At 31.5% G+C, this 22,358-nt stretch overlaps 1 pseudogene across 2 annotated transcripts in view; it reads left to right on the top strand.

The window, feature by feature from the left end:
• Positions 1 to 19,775, top strand: part of LOC145693038 (glucose dehydrogenase [FAD, quinone] pseudogene) — a 57,560-nt pseudogene extending 37,785 nt beyond the window's left edge. For both annotated transcript variants that reach the window (XR_014132693.1, XR_014132694.1), the window contains exons 2-4: positions 821 to 966; positions 8,145 to 8,279; positions 15,171 to 19,775. The product of XR_014132693.1 is annotated as a glucose dehydrogenase [FAD, quinone] pseudogene, transcript variant X1 (transcript). The remainder of the gene's footprint in view (positions 1 to 820; positions 967 to 8,144; positions 8,280 to 15,170) is intronic.
• Positions 19,776 to 22,358: the final 2,583 nt, after the last annotated feature.

Genomic DNA, 22,358 nt, shown 5'->3' with positions numbered 1-22,358 from the left:
GTTGTTTAGTTAACATTGCCTGCCATTAAATGAAGTAAGAACAGTTAGTACAGTTGTTGGACCTTTCAAGGAGAGCATACTTGTGCTAAAATAAAGTTCTGAGGAAGTTTTAAGTAGTGTTTTCATTTTCAGCTGTTCTCACACGGCTAAAATTTTAAAAAGCGCTTTTGACTAGTTGCGGTTTACACTCGAGAATATATTTATGAAATCGTAGACAAAAGATCAAAGTGCAGCTTATACCTGCTATAAGGTAGTAGAACATGCAAAATGTTTTAAAGAAGCAGAAACCAATAAACGTACAAACTCAAATTTATAGCTGAAGCTTTTCATTAAGTACAAAAGTGAACCAATCTTTGGATCGTATTTCCGTTATAATCTACTCTGGTCAATTAGTAATAACACTAGAAAAAAAAAAAAAGAAAAAAAACTCTTTTACTCCCCTTTTACTCTTACGTGAAAGGAAAATACAATTATTATGGATAATCTCTTTAATTTATGAAATTGGAAAACCAATACATGTAATTACAATTTATATTTACCTGTCAAGAGATAAGTAAATAACTAGTTTTTTCATGATAATACAAATTTTTTACATACCATATGCTGCATGTCACTATAGATACTCTATTGATATATCACAGCTGTATTCAAAGATATACTAACCTGAAACAACAGAAAAAAATTGTTACTTCAAATGAAAAATTTTCATATTGCATATTATATATATATATATATATATATATATCTGCATTTAAACGATTATTTTGTCTAGACTTTATATCGTTATGTGATAGAACTGAATTTTAATGTTCCTTTTCAGCAACGAGGTTATACAAGACGAGGGTTTTACTGCTTGAACTGGAATCCAAACTACTATTCGGATTGTATTTGAGGCATACACCAGGGATCGAACCAAGGACCACTACGCAGAAAGCACACTTGACCACGGAGGGGCAGTAACACCATGTAATTTCACTGTAAAATAGAATTATGTTTACTATAATTTAATCTTTAGTAGTAAACTCTTTTCAAATGAAATATGGAAATCTTATAACTTTAAAATAAAATCTGACCAACACAAACACTAAGTATTAACATCAATATTTTAGATTCAGCAATGTATTAATCTCTTCATCCGACACATTTAGTTCTAGAGCTAAAATTACTAGTATTCAGACAGAAGCCGTCTGGCAGGGACGTACGTAGGGGTTGGGTCCTAGGGGGTCGGAACCCCCCAAAATTTCGACTGTAAATTTAGCCCAATTTTAGGGGCAATTTTAGGAATTTTAATATAAAATGCCCTCATATTGAGTTTGGACCTCTCCCGAAATAATTTTTTGCGTACGTTACTGCCCTCTGGCATATTGTACTCAACTAAATGATATGACTAACCTTACAATGTTAATGTATTTATTCCAGTAAAAATATTTTCCAAAGCCGATACTGCTTTCATTCTCAGATGCTCCAAGTGAATATACGAAAAACCATGAATATACTAAACTCACATATTTATGGATCCATAATTAACATAAAATAAAACGTAAATTACGATATGATGGCCAATACAAATCCTATCTCACAACTTTATTGTAAAAGTATCCAAAAAATAAATAAATAAATAAATAAATAACCGAAACAAAATATGTAGTTTATCCACTTTATACCAATGGTGTTATTCAATTGATTTAGGAATCGGTTCTATGATTAGTATATATTAAGTTGAATTATTGTTATTAATGTTACTATTGTATTATTATATTATTATATATATTTCTATATTATTTATTTATTTATTTATTTATTTATTTAGTCCAATGATACTAATAACAGTGATTAGGATTAAGTCATACAGTATCTTCTATATTTTATACTTCATATATTGTTTCTCAGAAATAGTACTAGAGAAACTATTATTTTCATAAGTGCGGATCTAGAAGTTAGAGATAACTTTAACAATTTCAGGAACCAAAGAAATTTTAACGACAGGTATGGGCGAACCGAATGAAGGACACCACTGTTTCTTCTTCTTGTTCATCTTGGTGGGCAACATGGAAATTTTAAAATTTTTCTATAACCCTATAATCAATATGACCAACTGCTCCATGACTCCGAGCTTGTACATCACGTGAAATAATACTTAAGTTCAAACTTGATGAATCTTGAATTTTTGAATGAAACCACTCACAATATAATTCTAATATTTGTCAAATTTATCTTCAGCTACAACTAACACTGGTTTCTTCGTTCTTATACAATAAGATTCAAACACAGTCTTTCAGTATGTGATGAACATTTCTAGTGATTTTAACCGATTTATAATTAATGCACTATGGTGGGACATCCATACATGTTTTGGAAAGACCTGAAACAGTGGAATCCTGATCTTATAAATATGGAAATCTTATAATTTTAAAATAAAATCTGACCAACACAAACACTGAGTATTAACATCAATATTTTAGATTCAGCAATGTATCACTTTCTTCATCCGATACATCTAGTTCCAGAGCTAGAATTAGTAGTATTCAGACAGAAGCCGTCTGGCAGGGACGTACGTAGGGGGTGGGTCCTGGGGGTCCGAACTCCTCGAAATTTCGACTTTTGTGTAAATTTAGCCTAATTTTAGGGGCAATTTTAGGAATTTTAATATAAAATACTCTCATATTGAGTTTGTACCCCTCCTGAAATAAATTCTTGCGTACGCTAGATTGAGATTAAATCAATCTTCCTTGCACTACTTGCACTACAACCTTTGGTAATATGTATTGTCTGTCTTAAGCCTATCACCAAAGGAACTAGTCTACCCCAAAACCGTACACCGTGTTAAATGAAACAATTCGAAGCATACACAATGTAATAATACAACATCTCAAACGCTCGGTTTTGAGAGCCTTTCATATTCTCACAGTACCTAAACATTCGTCAAATGCTTTCACTGTCACAAAGCACAATAAGAAATCATAAAGAAGATCCTATCGGTATACTGGTTCAATAATAAGCTTCACTTTTGACGCAACAGATCTCTGATTCGTATCCCATCTTCTGTACTTATGGTAGACAATATAGTGTTCGTATATTTTCTCCCGTTTCCTCCCACTTTCTCAATCAGAAATTATTCTATCACTATTCACTTGAACTTACATAAATGCACGATATTAAGCTAAAGATATAACTTTTAACAAAAGTTCTACATTTGCACTCAGTAACTTTTAGACAACCTCATGCATCGATTATTTTACCTCTCATAACTGATATTACATATAGTAATTATTTAAATCCTAATTCAAGTACCCTGTAATGAAGAAATTGGCAATAGTCAAAAGAAACTAAGATTTTAATTATGTTATTAGTTTTCTGAAACACAGTAATGCTATAAACTATATATTCGACTTAGTTTAACAGCTATTTTCTTTAAAAAATCTTATTTCGAAGTCTATTACTTCTGAAACAATGCAACGCACAAAATCTTCAATTTGAGACCTTTTATTTAAGCACTCTTCAAATTTTTGACCTAATGAACAAAAGAAGAGAAGCAAAGAAGGTTCTGGTAGCACAGTGGCTAAGTGGTAATGATCACTTCTGATAAAAAGGTTCATTTACAGAAAACGCCTATTAATTATCCGAATTATTTTTTTAAATACGGTATTCAAAATAGCAGGAAAATAATATCAAATGTTTGGCTTATTAACGATCTAGTACTTACCAAACCAAACAACATGGCGTAACGGCCTGATTTGTGGGCCTGAGCCCTCCACGCCATCTGTTAGCGACTGATGGAACTACGTCCAGCCTAGCGATGAATACGTGGTCAGCGCGCCGCGTCGTCCTATCGCTAACCGGCGTATCTAGAACTTTCTAGACGTAGTGGCCGTTCTCACGACGGTGGGTGGATGCCAAAAATTGGGGAGGCACCGGCCGGGAATCGAAGCCTGGACCACGTGGACATGAATACAACCCTCTAACCACTGGACTACGATGTCCCCTATCTAGTACTTACAAAGTTATTATTATTGTTTTAAAAATACCAGAAAACATAAAAGAAAATTATATTTTTACGTACTGTCAAGAACAGTTATGTACTGTCAAAACCTTTTACCTAGAACAATAATCGCTAGCATCTTTAGAGAAGACCTTCATTTCGTACAGAATAAAGAGGCTAGACTTTTTTTGCTTCACCTTATACTTTGAAAACATTATTATTATGCTATGAAGCTAGACTTATAATTTTGTTCTTATGTTGAAGAAAAAAAGTGTGACAATGACTTTCCATATAACTGTTACGCTCCGCTGAATACTAGCGTACCTAAACCAAACCAGTGCGTATTTCCCCAATCAATCTAGAAAAAGATCTGACTACTTATTTGCTTCTCTATCACGTAATCGACTTCAAAACCACATGAGATGTAATCGCACTCGCGAAAGAGAACAAAACAATCACCTGACATTGAAACGTCTATTTTCATCTTTCTTTTTTCCATCTTCCTCTGTTTTTTATATATTTTTTTTAATTTTTTATAAAGAAATTCTATTTTGCATTAGTGGTAACCTCATTACTTTTCGACTGATTGCAAATTTTTTCATAACTCAGTTCTTCTTTAAGGCAAATACAATGATGTCCACTACTTAATATTTATATATATATATATATATATATATATATATATATATATATATATATATATATATATATATATATATATATATAAATTTTCAAGGTAATTTCAGACAAGGGCTACTTCCTGATCGAAATTCCTCTGTGGTCAGAGAAGAAAGGAGTGAATCAAAATAACTGATTTATTGTATATAATGGTCACAATGCTCCACCCAATTACCCTGCTTTCTCTTTAACGATGTTTACAGCACTTACATACACGTGTAAGCATTTGTGTATCTAATTTGAAGGTCAGCGGTGTTGCTATTTATATGCCTATGTGTTAAATTGTTTTTCAGAATATTATATATGTGTATATTGAGTGTAATGATTATGCGTAACGATCATTAGTTATACAATGCAACAGATCGTTGTCTCATAACTATTAATAATTTATATTATTATTATTATTATTATTATTATTATTATTATTATTATTATTATTATTATTATTATTATTATTATTATTATTATTTTCGCTTCAGCTTAGTTTTGAAATTTGAATCTACCAAACGCCTGTTAGCCTTTTTTGTGTAATCGTTACTCTTGATATTTCGCCCCTTTTAGGGAGCACGAACTTGAGCAAATTCGATGCAAACCGAATAAAATTTAATTTCACATCTTGAAATGTGTTGTTGTCCTACAAAAGAAAGAACACCCCAAGTAGTCCGAAAAAATAAAACATTTGTATATTTAATACTTTTAGGCTGGTATTATGTCATTCCATCTTCTATAAAAATTGAGGTGTTATTAAGGTATTATTAATTTCGTTATGGTAGCTAGATCAATTTACGTTAAAAATTTACTCTGAGCATTTCTTTGTTGTTTTGTTATTGTTTTACTGTTTGTCTGTTATGATCATGAGATCCTTGTTATAAATCTTTAAAAAAAAATTTAAAAAAACCTCTTGAATTTCCTTTCATGAACTGTCAGTGAACGAGCAAAAGAATTTAAAATAATATATTATCTCACTTTTCTTAGATGGTGGAGTGACAACACCAGCTTAAAAATGTTAAGTTTCTCTTTCTCTCTCTCTCTCTCTCCTCTCCCCTTCTTTTTTGACTACTTGGACAACTTGACCTTTTTGACTAAAACATTTCAGTGTTAAATTAATTTTGTCCGGTCAGCAGCGTATTTGTTCAAAATCATGGACCAAGAGGACAGAAATGTCGTGAGTAACGATCGCATAAAAAGGCCAGGAGGCATTGGATCCAAAGCAGATTCAGATTTTTATATTGCTCTCTAAAGTTCATTACGTTTTACAACGGATAATGTCTAATTACACTGACACTCAAAATTAGTCAGAAAAGGTTCTTAAGTACCATCTTCAACATATAGTGTTTTGGGGTTTCTGAATACAAAAATGACTTCAGTTTTATTTATTTAGAGGAACTAATTCACGCATCTTTCTTTTTTCTTTTTCTTTTTTCTTTAATAGTCAGTGAGTATTTACTTGGTTTTAATTGCGTCTGTAAGAGTTTTCCAGAAGTGTTTCAGCCACTTATTCTGTAGTCTTCTTCAATGCGTAAATTACTCAACATGAAGATCGAATCACTTAATGAAAACATCTTGTACTTTTAGTTCAGGGGTTTTTAAACTGAAAAACGTATCTCTTGATACATGTGAAGAATTGTGGAAAAATGTTGATTTTTACAAATACTGAGGAATTATGTCTAAATAAATGAATATGATCTTACTGCGGAGCTTCTCAAATTGTCTTCAAGTTCACTTAGTCTGAAATCAATTCGAATATTTATTTAAAGAAAGTAATAGACATATTCTTACATATATTTTTAAACGTATAGGGCCTTGTGTAGAGTCGTTCTGACGCGTAATTAGTGCCATACTAAAGAGTTCGACTAACATATGTTTCCTGCAGTAGTCAGGCCTTTAGTATGATCTAATCATACGTCAAAACGACTCGGCGTAAGGCACATATATTTTTTATAGTAATAATCGCAGCACTTACTTGGTTTACACTAACTACTTTTTTTACAAAAATGTATCTAAAAGTATATCGATTACTTTCCTTAAATAAATATTTAGATTGATTGCAGACAAATCTAAACTCCATTAAACATTGAATTTATTTATTTAGACATATAATTCCTCGTTATTTTCCAAATTAACCATATTTTTCTAAAATTCTCACATATCACGAGAACTGTTTTTTTTAATTTTAGAACCACCAAACTAAAAGGGCAAGATGTTGCCATTAAATGATTCGATCTTCATGTGTGTGAGTGAGTCACCTATTAAAAAAGGACACATAATAAGTGGCTGAAACAGTTTCGGAAAACTCTTGAAGACACAATTAAACCAAGAAAGCGCTTCACTAATTACTTTGAAGAAAAGACTCTTAGTTTTAATTTATGACCCATCATTGTTTTGCAAGCTGCATGGACAGGGCAAATCAAAAGAAACAGAAACTATATGAACGTTAAGCTAATGAAATAATAAGGTAAAGCAAATATACGTATAAAAATATCCTATATTAATTACTACACCTAAATGTGCACAAGTATTGAGCTACATAAACTAAAATATATTAGTTTCCTAAAACTAAGAAGTTTTCTCCATTAAAAAAATAAATTGTCTTTCATTGATTTTAGCGATTCTTTATTATACAAAGGAACATTCTGCATTTCAAACGTAGCTAAACAAGCGTCAGATAATTTACTTTCTTATGCTTCAAATTAACATTTAACATGTTTGTTCCATGTATTTTGTTCTACGCATCAATTAAGAGATTTATTTTTATAAGTCCAAACACCAACTTTGATGGCGCATAGCTCAGACTAAAAAATACATAAATGCATATTAACTCTGTCAATGCTAATTATGCTAAGTTTGATGAAAATCGAATGAATTTACCTGTCCTTGCGATAGGTATACCATATGTATTGTCCTTACGATGTTGAGTTTTTAAAAAGAGAAATCAAATGTAGAACGATAAAGTTTAACCCAAATACAGCTTTAATTAGGCAAATGCAATTGAAGTTCCACTATGACACAAGGCAGCGCTTCTCAAACTTTTATCAGCTAGAAACCAATCTTATTAAACAGTATGTTCTACAGACCACCCTACTCTTGTCCCCTTCGAAAACAAATTTATCATTTTTCTTCTTTTGAGCATTACCATTATGTTAGTATATTTATATTTTTAAAATTGTATTAATAAAATTCTTTTAATTTTATATAGGTATTAATAAATACATATTAGTTTCAAAAAACAATCAAAGACTATTAAGAACATTATATAATAAATCTATTAGAATTGGTATAATCTTTACCTTATGAAATTATATAATATACCCCTGTTTCAGATTATCAATCACAGTTGAAGTTTATTTATTTATTTTGATAAATATTCAATTTAGAGGACTTCCAGAACTACAGAGAGAAACTCTGATGCAAGTCATATATTCAGAAAGTGTATATGTTCAGCACAAGTTAAATCAGACACAAACTATAAATACTGTTTTATTTCCAGAATTTCATTGGAACGAACTGGACCTGTACCAACTGGAAATTAACTGGAAACTTCTACCGAAAGGTAACCCAACCAGACAGAGAAAAATGAAAAGAAACGGGATAATACTCAGCTGATAGTATGTACGTGCAAAAGGTAAGAGTACAAATGAGTAGGTCACGATTTGATAACGTTCAAAGTGCAATTTCCGCTTCAGTACTTTTCAAGGGCACAATTTCTCACAATAGTGGAATAAAACATTAATCTCTTAAATAAGAATTTTATATTATATGTTGTATTTTTTTATTATTTATTTCATTATATTACATATGGAATAATAATTTCATTACATTATAAAAGATTTTTCCACAAGAGAAACAAAAGTTTCAGTTATTTTATATATAGAGTGGAAATATTATCAAGGGCAAACTTTATTCATCTTTCTTGTTTTTCATAAATTATTTAAATATAAATTCACATAAATTAGAATTAAGTTATTTAGTTTTTATCATATTTGCTACCACGGAAATTGTATAAATGCGTCATCTGCTCATCGTATTAGTACTTTTTGAATAAATTTATCAATTTATGGAAAAGAAAAAATCCCCAAATTGTTGGATTTTCATTAGAATTCGCCCAAAGATTATCTTGGCAACTGCTTGATTATATTCAGGGCGATTTATATACGTCTCGCTCAATATTTTTAGTATAATTAAGTAATTTAATCTTTCTCCATATACACAATAAAGGGCCTATTCGGCTGCAATGATGTGAACAGACTTTGGAGGAGACGGCTGAAATTCAGCTCAAATGTAGAAGAAACTATGTAGATTCTATATTCGAAAAGCAACTTGTCCTAAAATGGATGGAACATAATCAAAAAGCACGAAACATTAACATTAATGACAATGAAAAACTCAATGAAAAACAAATAATTCCTCCACTTATCTCAAAAACTAAAAGAGGGAGATAGCTGAAATTCGGCTTAAATTAGAACAGACTATGTAGATTCTATGTTTGTCCTAAAATGAATTGAACATAACAGAAATAATGAAATATGAACATTAAAGTCAACAGAAAATCAGTGAAAAAAAGAAGTCGTCCGCATATCTCAAAAACTATAAGGAGATGGCCAATTGAAAGCTTATGCAAAGACATAAGAGCTTAAAAATGATGTACAGCACGTAAGATCAATATGGATGGAACATTGTCAAAAATCAAGATGTTTGAACAAAATCAATAATGATGATAAAGTACATATATGCATCTTCTTCACATTACCCAGGGCGCCCCACGCGAAAGTTACGTGTTTGAAATAGCTCACATCTGGATTTGGAATCTCCAGACTCGATTTAGCACGTAACGTGACTTTTGACCTGATCACATGACACAGTTTGGTCCTTATGGCAAACCGGATAGGTCCTTTAAGGGTGTTTTGGGAAATATTGTATTACTTATAGCAGACTACAAAACATGAGAGTGTTTGTTACATGTGATAAAACTGATAAGAAACTTGTAGCCTAAACAACTGAAATATCCTCTACGCATCATTAAATTGAGGAAATATTCTTTTGTCACAGATTTTACCTAAAAATGTGACTTTAAATGCATTAGATTTTCATAATAATTTCGAAGAGGAGTTCGCTTAATTCGTACTCCATGTAGCCGATTGGTTACGTGCGTATTCCGAGTCAATTTCTGGTTCAACATCCCGAAGCACCTTCTACTTGAATGACAAACTGGTTTAAAGAAGCAGAAAGAATGGTGATAGAAGTCGACGTACTGACTACACTTCGCCCAAATACCATTCTGACTGTCATAGTCCCTTGTGGGCTGTAATACTTGAAAGTTTAGTAAGCACGACATACTGCGAAGGATCTTATACGAAAATACTCAAAAGTATCTCAAAACTATTCACTTCCGTAATTAATGAAAAGTTCCTTAAATTTACTACTTCCGTAAATATCTAATAAAAAAATTCATTCCACATGGAAGAACTTCAAAATATTCAAAAAATAAATAAATAAATAAATAAATAAATAAATAAATAAATAAATAAAATTCCATACGAACTCAGAGTAAAGATAAATCAACGAAAAGGGAAGGAGATAACTTGTTAGTACCACATGATTTGTCCAAATAAATATTACATACTGTTTATCTTGATCGCTTTACCTATCATTTATCTTTGCCTGCCTTTCCAACTGAAACGTTCTCTTGAAGGGAAGAAGTATTAATTAAAATTATTTTGTTTGTGAAATTAATCACAATTTTTTGAACACATTATCTGTGTGTACAAGTTACATCTTGTACTCAATGTTAAATCTTTATTGATATTTAACGGAATGTATACAGGAGAAATGACGAAAAGCAGAATAGCAAACATAGAGAGCTAGAGTTGTGTGTTACTATCAGTCATCTGGATGCTCTGACAGTTACACATGACCGCACCTCTTTGTATGGAGTCTCTACACTCAGTCGACCAACCGTTCGAGACTCGAAAGCTAAGTATCTTGTTCATAAATATCATGTAAGTACTTTTTATTTTGGTTTTCATATTCCACACTGTGATTCATATGCCGACGCTGTGATTTGTTTCTTCTAACTATATGTAAATAGTTTCTGTCCCAAAATTTCTGCTTTATTTCATTCAATGTATATTCAGAATTCACCACAGGTCTCTGAGGCGTTTACATCTTTTTGGAGTTCTGGTTTACTTAAAAGTCATACCAAGTAAAATCCGTGCCATTTTACCTTTAAAGAATACTCTTGAAACAAAAGTTAAAGTTGAATTTTGGAGATCATAGCATTTTAGAACTAAATATATTGGACATATTATTCGTAGATGACAAATGCTATGTGAACACGTTATGATTTTTTACATATTTCTGAGGTAAAAATAATATATTTTCAATATCTAGAATGATGTGTTTTATAAATTTTATTTCTTCTCTTTTGTTTTACAGTGTTTTTCCTTTGAATACTATCTGAATATAATCTTCTTAATTCCATTTAGTTCTTAAGAAGATTATACTGTACATTTTACAATAATTTGGTATTAATTATATGATTTCACAAATCTTATTAATCAGTACAAGTTATTGCGCCCTATCTTTGGCTCTCTCTCTCTCTCTACAGATAGGCTAAAATCATGCTTAATTCTAATTCTTTACTTATCCTAACAAACAAAAAAGTAAAGCATGTTCTAGTTCTGTATCATCGTTATCTATTTTCAAATAATTAAATTCAAATAATTCAGTTCAAATTTTTTCAATTAAAGCGTCAAAATATATTACAGAAGTAATTCACAAATGTTAATGGTTGAATCTAAATATAGTTAGGGTTCTTATCATATTTTGAAATATTAATCGTAATATGTGCCACTTGAAGAGCAATTTTTCAATAAACTAAAGAAGTACTCACTTTGCTGCTCTCAAAATTTCATTTTATTTAAGATTGTTTAAAAAAAAAAAAAAATATTACGAGTTAAAGTTTCAGTGACATCTTTAAGCATTATCAAGATTAAGATAAGGAAAATGCAAATTAAATGTTTCCACTCAAAAATAATTAACTACACCTTTCAGCATTACCGAGACTAAGGTGAGCAAAATGGTAATTACATGTTCCTACTCGAAATTTAGAAGAAAATCTCATTGCTACACAGAATACACATCTTTAATCTTTTCTTATTCACTGGTTGGTGGCGACGGTGAAGGTGTCAATGATGCTGTTTCAACTTCCGTCCAAAGTATCCGTGTCTAAATTTAATTATAGTGCTCTTGTTCGAAGGTAAAAAGATTCATATGCCTATCTGTCTACGAACGATGATCATTTTTACTGTATCGATGTTATGCTTTGGGTCATTCAAATGTTTTGAACATGTTAGAACATTGTTGTATTTGGCATCACGAATGCATTCATTCAACTGCAATAAAAAAAATAGCATTCATAGAAAGATAGGCATTCTATAATGCTAGGTTTTTAATGGTTAGCTTTTTACATTAGAACGAGAGCACTGAAATTAAATTTAGACAAGGTCGCTCTGGACACAAGTTGGAATAACATCATTGACACCTTCACCGTCGCCACCAACTATTAAAAAAGAAAATATTAAAATGTATTCTCTGAAGAAACGAGATATTTTCTTTAACTTCGAATAGAAACATTTAATTACCATTTTGCTTACCTCTTAGTCTCTGTAAAATGCTGATGATGTCAGTGAAAATTTAATTCATAATATTTTTTAAACTATCTTAAATAAAATCAAATTTGGAGCAGCAAAACTAGATACCTTTTATTTGGTTGAAATAATTAAACTGAAACAATGTAGTTTTTAAGTTGCAATTAAATCCCCACTCCAGTCTGCAAATTGCTTGCATACTAGTGGCATCCATTGGCATCAAGATAGCAGGTAACAATATCTATTAATTTGACTGTGTACTATTATGAACTAGCGTTACTCACAAATTAACATGCTTTTATATTATAATTAGAATTTTATTTCCTTTCTAGCATTTTAAATAATCAAATTAGATTCAGAAAACTTTCTGTATAGTTCATTTTGCTTTTCCACATTACCGTACTGCTTCGAAATGCTCGTGTTTTTCATTTCTTTTACTGTTCTCTTTTGTTAAACTTGTAATTGATGGTTTTCCACTTTGGTTTTGTTAATATTTTATTGGTAAGTTTTTTTCAAGAACTTACTAAATATACCGAAATTACACTGTACACATAGTACAAATGAATACATATTATTTTCACATAGACATACAAACAAACACTATATACAGATATAAAAACTCATGGAGTTTTTAAATTTGTTTATAAACTTCTTGTCAGAACAATTCTTCTATGTTTATAGAAAATTTTTAAAGAACATCGAAATACAGAACAAAAATTTAACATGGTACAGCAGAGAGCATGTATTTAAGCGCGATTTTTTTTTTATACTTATTATAACACACAGTTACTGAATTTTTTAATGGGGTAATCATTAATGATTTGACTATAGTGTATAACGGGGACAGTGCCGAAACTATTTTTTCCCGTCAAGAAAGGCCAATGATTGAAATATCCTTTTCATAAAAGAAGGAATAGTAAAAGTAAAACCGGAAATCAAAACGAATAATCAATTTATTTGATTTTAAATAGTAATACTTACTTTATAAGAGAATACAAGTTAAGCACACACTAATTACTCAAGACCGTGGCCTAATAAGTAATCTTCCTAACAGAATAAGATAATGCATGTAAGATCTACAGAACATACACCTCCCACACAATAATCAATGGTAATTCAGTAACCTCCATATTAAATATCTTTATTTATAACGCATTAAATGCTCAAAACACTAAGGAATACACTATAATACCATAAACAATTTAGGGTCAGAACAAACCTTCTTAAACTCAATTATATATCAATATCCTCCAATTGTTGATACATAATTGAGACCTAAATTGAGGCTTTATATCTTCAGGTGCAGACCTAGGTCCCAGTCTCCTATATCAGTGAGTTTTGTTCAAAATAACTTTTGTATTACAGTACACTACTGAATATACGGCCGAATGTGGCGCACGGGCAGATCGGATAACAAAAATGTCGTGTAATCTGGAGTTCTATAATTATTTACTTCTTGCCCAATACATACCACTAAAAACACACTTTTGATACCAAAATCCTGTCTTATTTATATTTTCAGATCATTTAGTATAAGCCAATACTTTATAAATGTTTGTTATGTACTGTACCACACGTTAAATAAATATTTATAATCTCTAACTTAATTGCAAGGAACTTAAAATAATGTACACTGAACATACATATAATTTTAAAATGAACAAAACATTAATGTAAAACGTAGGTTTAATTCTTAAATAAATTATTCAAACTTGTTTTACTATTCATTAATAGATGATTATATAAATGTGAAAAGGTAGTCCTAAAAGAGTCAAAACTAATTGTTTTTTGAATTTTTGAAAAAGTTCTTGATAGATAGGTGACTGCTTTTCCTCGGCGAAATCGCGTTTCTATGAAGGGTACAAAGTCGAGCAGATCGTTCATAAAATTATTCCTAGTTTTATACAGTTATTTTTTCTTTTTCTTTTTTGAAAATAGGCCGGATAGTTGCGAGCCGAATAGTCGATAGTCTACTGTATAGTAATTTTAATGTAAAAATTGATGAATATGGGGTACGATAATAAAAGATTGCGCATGAATATCTCTCTTCACGAAAACAGCTAATAATTAGCTGCGTGATTAAATCACCTCTGTATCATATATTGTGAAAACTCACGGCCATATAATTACAACTTAGCTTCATTTTCAAAATTTTAAAAATTACATTTATGCTTTTTTTTTTTTTTTTTTTTTTTTTTTAATGAAGAGAAACTGACAATTCCTTATCGAAAGTTAAAAAGGCAAGAAAGGACTGGATAAAACAACAACAACAACAAAAACTTTCTTCAATAATTGATGAAATATTACAATAGGAAGACAAATGAGTAACATAAGAAATTCACAAACTCGGTATCGAAGCGCAAATGATGTGATTCAGATTCAATCTTATGTGACCTAATCAGTGAGCCATCATGGTCTAATACAATTTTAACAATAGTCAAAATAAATGAATGTAACCATTATGACAGTCATAAAGATACGACGAATCGAGTCGCCAATGTGTTACGCTTTTACTTTGTACGTTGTGCATCTTTGACACTTCGCCTAAAGTATATTATATTATATTATATATATATATATATATATATATATATATATATATATATATATATATATATATATATATATATATATATATATATATATTCAGAAACGTAATGGAACATTATGTCAAAATCAATTCTCAAAGATGTACAACTTATGGATTACAATCGTAATACAGTGCCGATCTATTCATCCTATCCTTATAACTATTATAATGTTAACTTTATTTTAATACTGTATGTTTAATAAATTTAAATATATGCTTCATAATTATATTTCACAATGTATTTCATAATTACTACACTTTTCAATTTATTTTACAGGTTGAAACTTCTACACGGACAAAACATCTCTTGAATGAATGAGGAACATTTAAAATGATGCATATATTTGGTCTATCGAAGAAGATATCCCGATTCCACTGTTTTTACTGGTTGCCAGGGAGTACAACAACACCCATTAGATAGCCTAAATGAAGGAAAAATAATAGTGGTATCTTTCTCAGTGTAGTGAAATTAGTGTGTATGTATATATGTACAAAATATAATAATTAAAGTAGAAACATGTTAATAACAACACTCGCACTTACAGCAGCCCTTGGCACGGGCTTATGGGTAGTGCCTTTGATTATAGCAGGTTTGGCCTATTATCGATACGAAGCAGTGGACCCTGAGAGTAAACCAATCAACCAGGAAACCTTGCTCAGGGAATATGACTTCATAGTTGTCGGTGCGGGTTCGGCTGGAGCAGTAGTTGCCAACAGACTTTCGGAGATACCCTTTTGGAAAGTTCTACTTCTAGAAGCTGGTGGAGACGAAAATGAGCTTAGTGATATTCCAAGTTTAGCAGCATATCTCCAACTAACTAGGATGGATTGGCAATATAAGACAGAACCAACTAATACAGCATGTCTTGCAATGAAAGGTCGAAGGTGTAATTGGCCCAGAGGAAAAGTACTAGGAGGCTCCAGTGTGCTCAATTATATGTTATACGTTCGTGGTAATAAATATGATTACGACCATTGGGAATCTCTTGGAAATCCCGGGTGGGGATATGAGGACGTGTTGTATTATTTTAAGAAATCAGAAGATAACAGGAACCCTTATCTTGCACGAACTCCTTACCACAAACCCGGAGGATTATTAACAGTTCAAGAATCCCCATGGAGATCTCCTCTTGCGCTTTCTTTTATCAGAGCTGGAGAAGAACTGGGATATGAAAACAGAGACATTAATGGTGAATACCAGACAGGTTTTATGCTTGCTCAAGGGACAATTAGAAGGGGTTCACGCTGTAGTACAGCTAAAGCATTTCTCAGGCCAGTACGTCTCCGGCCAAATCTCCACGTCGCCATGTTTTCTCACGTAACAAAAATTCTCATCAATCCACGAACAAAACGTGCATATGGTGTCCAATTTATGCGATATGGTCATCGGCATATTGTGCGTGCTAGAAAAGAAGTAGTAATGTCTGCAGGGGCTATTAATACACCACAGCTGCTTATGCTCTCAGGAATAGGACCTGAAGAACATTTAAAGAAATTAGGAATTCCAGTGATTCGAGATCTAAAAGTGGGTTATAATCTACAAGATCACGTCGGGTTTGGTGGTCTTACGTTCCTTATTAACAAACCCTTTTCCATAGTGCAAAGAAGGTTCGAAACAGTGCCCATAGCTATGAACTATATTGTAAACGAACGTGGGCCAATGACAGTGCTTGGAGGTGTAGAAGGATTAGCTTTTGTGAATACTAAATATGCAAATGCATCAGGTCTCTGGCCTGATGTACAATTTCATTTTGCACCAGCGTCCGTGAATTCAGACGCTGGTGTTAGAGTTAGAAAAGTACTAGGACTCACAGACAGGATATTTAACACAGTGTATAGACCAATAATTAACCGAGACGCGTGGACAATACTTCCTTTATTGTTAAGACCTCGAAGTCGAGGACTTATTCGGTTAAGAAGCAGGAATCCCTTCCATTATCCTTATATATTTGCCAATTATTTTGAAGATCCAATAGACATTGCTATTTTAGTAGAAGGTGTAAAAATTGCACTTGAAACTAGCCAAACTCGTGCATTTCGACGTTACGGTACAAGACTTCACAAGATTCCTCTTCCAGGTTGTAAACAGTACCCATTCGGATCAGATGAATATTGGGAATGTTCTATTCGACATTTTTCGATGACTATTTATCACCCAGTTGGGACAGCCAAAATGGGACCTCCAACGGATCCCGACGCAGTAGTTGATCCAGCATTACGAGTATACGGAGTTAAAGGTTTAAGAGTAGTCGATGCATCTATAATGCCCACTATAGTCAGTGGAAACACAAATGCTCCTGTCATAATGATTGGTGAGAAGGGAGCAGATTTAATCAAAGAAGACTGGATAAAATAAATAATATGCCATATATGTAGAACTTAATAGTGTTGAACTATGGACTACTAATCTTGTGGTGTAATTTTTTTTCTTAAGTTGATGTCATTCAATCTTCCTCAATTTGTCATTTGATAAAGTATTTTAAATTTTAAATTTGAACCTTAATGTAAATTAAATATTAAAATAAGTATTCTACGTGTATTCTGCTGAAGTCTTGTTAACTGATAGCTGATTACTTCTCAGTCATTCTTTCTTATTCAAATGTAGAAGGGCTAGCCTTTGTGAACACTAAATAGGCCTATGCAGTACTCTAAACACATGTGTACTTTCTGTTTTAAGTTTTCTTCTTTCTTTTGTATGTATACTCGACACGTTGTTCAAAATATCATTGTCTGTCTTCTTCTAACAATAATTTCCTATTATTTTCAATTGATCTTCTTTTAGAATGTAGTTTAAAAGTAAATGTTGAAAACGATGAACGATAAAATGATAAATTATGTTATTTATCACAGGAATGTTATTTTCTACCGAAACAAATTCACTAATTCATTAAGTTACCAAATTGTTAAGGCAGGATATCAATACTATTTGAAAGGGCCATTCCCTAGGGAGTATATGAAAACATTCCTAAACAACTTATATGTATAATGTGACATAAATGATAATAAAATACACGTTGTCTAATTTTTAGTGGAATATCATCAAAACCAGATGATCAGCTTAAAGTCGTCAAGGAAGTATCAAAAGGAAATACACTTGTAGAAAAACAGGAGAGGGCTTGAATATCTGCCCTCTCCAGTAAACATACATTGCTTTTGTGCATTTCAAAACTCCATCAGCTGAAAGTCGGCTCAACCTCACGAGAGGGAAAAGTGAAAATTTTGGATTAATGAGTGTGTTCGAGTCTGGTCGATGTAACCTCCTTACTACTGACTGTAGGGGTTTTTAATTACTTAATGATAAAAATCACCACCTCAGTTGATTTAGCGTTCCGGGAGATATGAAGATAATGTAAAATTATACTGTGAAAGGAAACGTATCTCTTACCCCTCTCATGTAAAGAGGCAAAAATAATAAGTCACAACTCGATAAGACAAGAAATTCAAGAGTTATGAAGGAAATACTACAAACTTATTTTCTTTTGGGGAGCTGTACTTATAATGGAACTTGATTTCCGCAATTTCAGAATGGTGCTGGAAGGTCATTTGATAATAAAAGCTTAGCATGCTTTCTTGTTTTCGAAATACATGGCGTTAGGAATCCAAAATTTTCGATACAGAGAGGGTATATGAGTCTGAAGTATTTGCCCCAATCAGTGAATCTACCTCGAACAACTCAATAATGGAAAAATTCCGGTAGAATGAGTCGATATCAATTGAAGACATCAAAACAAGTCAACTTAAACTGGTTCAACCTAAGGATGAGAGGAAGGGTCCAAAACTATCCGTAGTACCCGATTCTACCAGAAGTGAAGAAGGCTTTGTGTACTATCCACTTCAAAAGAAGTAGTTCGAAATTAACAACATGCATCGCCCTGGTACTAAGATAAAATTTAAAGAATATGTGTCACTATCAATTGGATATCTTAAAGCACCATCCCCAAATGGTTGTAGCTATCTCCAAAGTGAATTTCAATATCTACTAACGCGCAAAAGTATTCTAATTTCTAACTATTGAAGGAATAAAAGAAGAAATTTTCCTCATTGTTTTAGAAATTTTTAACTAGACACTAGTTTAATACTTAAATTATTAACTTAATATTTATCTACAATTACTTTTAATATTATATATCTTCTAACAGAAAACGAAATCTTTCAATCGAGCACAAGAAACCAAGCAACCAAATCTTTTACTTTTCTTTCTTCAATTCTTCAGCTCGATAATGACTTTGCTTGGTAGAAAGTTCTAGCTCTTGTAACTTCTTACTAATTTTTCTATCGTTAACTTCTTTTTCTTCAATTATATTTTACCTATTCATTACCAATTCTCTCTCTTTCTTCTTATTTTACAATCAGATTAATGTTTCAGCTTTTCCTGTATTGTCTTGCCTTGCATCTTCTTTTCTACTAGCCTTTATATTTCAGTGAGTTTAATCAAGCCTTTCATTCATTCTGTTATTGTAAGATTATTTCTTTCTCGTTTAAATATTATTTTGGTCTAATATTTCAGTTTTTGTTCTATTGTTTTGCTTTTTATTTACTGTTTTATTATACGCTTTTCACTCTCTTCAGCTTTCTTTATGCTGTCTTCATGTTCTCTTGCTTCACGAATTTTTCAATGATGTTCTTCATATTCTCTGTGAATTTCATAAACTTCTTTTTACAAGAGCAGTCAAGAAGTTCTCGGAATTTTGTTGTAGCTATTTATTATCACAATATAAGTAAACATTTACTTAAGCATCTTTAAAGTAGGGACCTTCGAAACACACACGCTTGCTTCACCGTTCCTGGTTGATGATTGGTGGAACAGCGACAAAAGTCTTCTTTTGGTATCTTCCGAAGTTCAGCCGTGGCGTTGGTTTTGATCTCTTCCACGGGGGACGAAACGGGTACCTTTGAGGGCAATTTTTAACTTTGGGAAGAGCCAAACATCCGATGGTGCTAAATTGTTTTTTAAGGCTATTAAAAAGTCTCTGAAGCAGATTTCCCCAATTTACACATTAACTTGATGTTTGCGGTTGCTCGAACTGCAACATTGCGCCAAATGATCACTACGCATTCCTCCGTTCAGCTACACTACTCGAATGCTCTCTGTCATGACCTGTTCACACTTGCCAAATACATAATTAGACAACTTAAGGACTCTACTGTACAAGATTCATTGTGATATAACAAATGTCAAAACTACAACAACATTCCGGAAACTTTTTGACTGCCCTGGTATTCACTCTTTTCATTAAACAACTATTATTTTAGTTTAATATTTCAGCTTTTCTTTCGTTGTCTTGATTCCATTACGTCCTCTTTTCCATTGACCCCCATATTCTCTGTGAATTTTAGTCACCCTTTTAACGTACACCTTTCATTCACTTCAGGTCTTATGTTGGCTTGCTTCACCTCTTCTTTTCTAGTGACCTTCATATTCTGTGAATTTGATAAAGCTATTTTTATTTATTCTTATATCATACATTTTTCTCTTATTATTTAACTATTTTTTTTTATTTGACATTTCAGTTTTTCTTATGCTTTCTTGCTTTTCGTCTTATGTTCTACTATCCCTCATATCCTCTATGAATTTAATCAAGCTATTTTTACTCACTCTTTTGTCTTACACCTTTCATTCTCTTCAGCTCTTCTTATGTTGACTTGCTTTACCTCTTCTTTTCTAATGTCCCTCATATTCTCTGTGAATTTAATAAAGCTCTTTTTATTTATTCTTATGCCGCACACTTTTCTCTTATTACTTAACTATTTTTAATTTACATTTCAGTTTTTCTTATGCTTTCTTCTTTTCGTCTCGTTTTCTACTATCCTTCATATTATCTGTGAATTTAATCAAGCTATTTTATTCACTTTTTATCCTGCGTTTTTCTCTCCCATTATGCATATTTAAGTGTTATTAGTTTGATATTTCATATTCCTAATATTGACTCTCTATACGTCTTCTTTTCTATTGTTCATCATATTCTATGATAATTTAACAAGTTCTTTTATTTTTTATCGTATGTTTTTCTCTCTCATTATTCAACTACTAATTTAGTTTGATATTTCAGCTTTTCTAATGTCCCCTTTCTTTACGTCTTCCTCTCTATTGTCCTTCACACTTTTGAATTTAATTAAGTTCTTTTTATTCATCCTTCCATCGTATGTTTTTCTCTTTCATTATTTAATTATTATTTAATTTGACATTTAAGTCTTTCTGATGTTGTCTTGCTTACTTCTTTTCTATTGTCCCTCATATTATCTGTAAGTTTAAACGAGCTATCTTTATTCATTCTTTTCTAGTACATTTTCTTTCTTCTTACTTTAACTATTATTTTAGTTTAATTCTGCAACTTTAATCATGTCATCTTGTTTCCTTAACGTTTTCTTTTCTACTGTCCCTAATAACCTCTTATTATTCACTCTTCAACTGTACACTTTTCTCTCATTAACTATTATTCTAGTTTGATAGTTCGTTTCAGTGATGTTGTCTTGCTTCTTTTCTTCGGACTCTTATATCCTCTATGAATTTAACCAAGCTATCTTTGATCATTCTTTTATCTACGCTTTTCTCTCTCCTTATTGCATTATTGTTTTTAGTTCGATATTTAAGTTTTTCTGATGTTATCTTGCTTTACTTCTTTCCTACTACCCACTGTATTCTCCATGAATTTAATCAACCCCTTTTATTCACTGCTCAGTTATATACTTCTTCCTCTCATTAATTATTATTTTGGTTTTATATTTGAGCTTTCCTTATCTTTCTTGTTCTCTTTACATCTTCTTTTTTACTATCCTCATATTCTATGTGAATTTAATCAACCTCTTTTTATTCAATCTTGAATTGAACATTCTCTCATTAATTAATTATTATTTTTTCAGCTTTTCCTTTCTACTGTATTTCATATTCTCTGCTTTTTGACTTTGTATATTCTTTTATCTCGTTACCATATTTCCTCTATATTAAGCTTTTTATTTTTATCTTTGTGCTACGCTTTTCTCTCTTATCAAATATTTTAGTTTGATATTTCAGTTATCCTCATGTGCTTTTGCTTCACGTCTTTTTTTGTACTGGCCCTTGAATTCTCTGTGAATTTAATGAAATTTCTTTTTTATTCTTTTATTGCATGCTTTTCTCTCTTTTTATTTAGCTATTATTTTATTCTGATATTTCAGCTCTTTCCATTTATTCTTTCATTGTATGCTTTCCCTGATTTGCATTTTCTGATTTTGACTTTTCTATTCTCATTGGGTTCATATGTACAGTATAATAAATTTTTATTTCACTTCCGTGTATAATAAATGGTAGCTCAAACAGATTCTTACAGCATCACACCCTCTATTTGTAATGAGTGGAAACAAAATAACGTGATGAGCCTAAATGCTAAGAATAATTGACTCCAATATAATCCATATAGAACAACTGATTTTTTTCGCGTTGCAGGTGGCTGGTAAAATACGCACATTTACCTTCATAGAAAAAACA

Source organism: Thermobia domestica, chromosome 8 (assembly GCF_964235325.1).
Source record: "Thermobia domestica chromosome 8, izTheDome1.hap1.1, whole genome shotgun sequence".
NCBI classification, from domain to species: Eukaryota; Metazoa; Arthropoda; class Insecta; order Zygentoma; family Lepismatidae; genus Thermobia; species Thermobia domestica.
This window is presented reverse-complemented; position numbering and strand designations above follow the sequence as displayed.